Here is a 1333-nt window from a genome sequence, read left to right as displayed (position 1 = left end):
AATTTGGGTGGTTCCTCCAACCTGCATTGTAAGTGTTACTATATAGATTGTTTTGAGATCGAGAATTATTACCCATGTAATTTAACTACTCGTTATCCATGTTGTGGCCATAAGGTTGGTATTCCAACCACCTCCACTTGCTTCTCACTGCATTACTAGGTGAACCTGTGAAGAACTAAGAAAACCATCAATTTTCTTATTCAAGAGTTCTACCTGATTAGAGAGCATGGTGACCGAATCGACATTATAAACACTGGCTGTTTTCGTTGGTTTTGTCCTCATGACTTGCCACTGATAGTTATTCAGTGACATCTCTTCTATAAACTCATAAGCATCTTCAGGTGTTTTATTATTGATGGTTCCGCCAGCAGCTGCGTCAACCATTTGTTGAGTCGAAGGATTCAGGTCTTTATTGGAACGTTTGAACCTGAAGCCAAAGCAGTAACCCATGGTGAAGGCACCTTCTCAGTAAGTCATTGTATCTCTCCCATGCATCATAAAGAGTTTCTAAGTCCATCTGCATAAACGAAGAGATATCATTACGTAATTTGGCCGTTTTAACCGGCGGGAAATATTTTAATCTAAATTTTTCGATCATTTGTTCCCAAGTAGTGATTGACCCGCGTCGTAATGAGTTCAACCACTGTTTAGCTTTGTTTCTCAATGAAAAGGGAATAACCGAATATGAATGGAATCATCAAAAACACCATTAATTTTAAATGTATCACATAGTTCCAAGAAGTTTTCTAAGTGGGCGTTGGGATCCTCATCCTGCAAACCATCAAACTGAACAAATTGCTGTATCATTTGAATAGTGTTAGGTTTTAGTTCAAAAATATTTGCAGCTACAGCAGGTCTAACTACGCTCGATTCAGTTTCTGTTAAAGAAGGTTTAGCATAATCATACATAGTGCATGGAGTAAGATTTTGATTAATCGCAATTATAGGAGGTAGTTGATTGTCTTGGTTTTTAGCCATCTCTTCGGTTGGCGGTTGAGTATCGTCCTCTTGCTTGTTCTCTGTGTATCTTAAGCTTCACCTTATTTCTCTTTGGTTTCTATGAACTATGCGATCGATTTCTTCGTCAAAATGTAGTGGTCCTGACGGGTTTCTTCTAGTCATAAACTATAAAAACCTGCCAAGAGAAAGAAAAAGTAAATTAATAAATAATAATAAAATTAAATTGCAAGAAAAATAAATGGCTAAAGTAATAAAAATTGAGCTTTCCTAATATGTTAGTTCCCTACCAATGGTGCCAAAAACTTGATAATGTTATTTCGTGATAGGTTTTAAATATTTATAATTAATCGTTCTTGAAACTAACTATTATCGC

At 36.2% G+C, this 1333-nt stretch overlaps 1 non-coding gene across 1 annotated transcript; it reads left to right on the top strand.

The window, feature by feature from the left end:
* The first annotated feature begins 443 nt into the window (after positions 1-443).
* LOC128287741 (small nucleolar RNA R71) lies at positions 444-550 on the top strand. Its single transcript, XR_008278441.1, has one exon. It is a non-coding gene; the product is annotated as a small nucleolar RNA R71 (small nucleolar RNA).
* The last annotated feature ends 783 nt before the right edge of the window (positions 551-1333 follow it).

Source organism: Gossypium arboreum, chromosome 13 (assembly GCF_025698485.1).
Source record: "Gossypium arboreum isolate Shixiya-1 chromosome 13, ASM2569848v2, whole genome shotgun sequence".
Taxonomy (NCBI): Eukaryota; Viridiplantae; Streptophyta; class Magnoliopsida; order Malvales; family Malvaceae; genus Gossypium; species Gossypium arboreum.
Note: the sequence above shows the minus strand (reverse complement) of the source record. Positions and strands in the feature narration are given on the sequence as shown.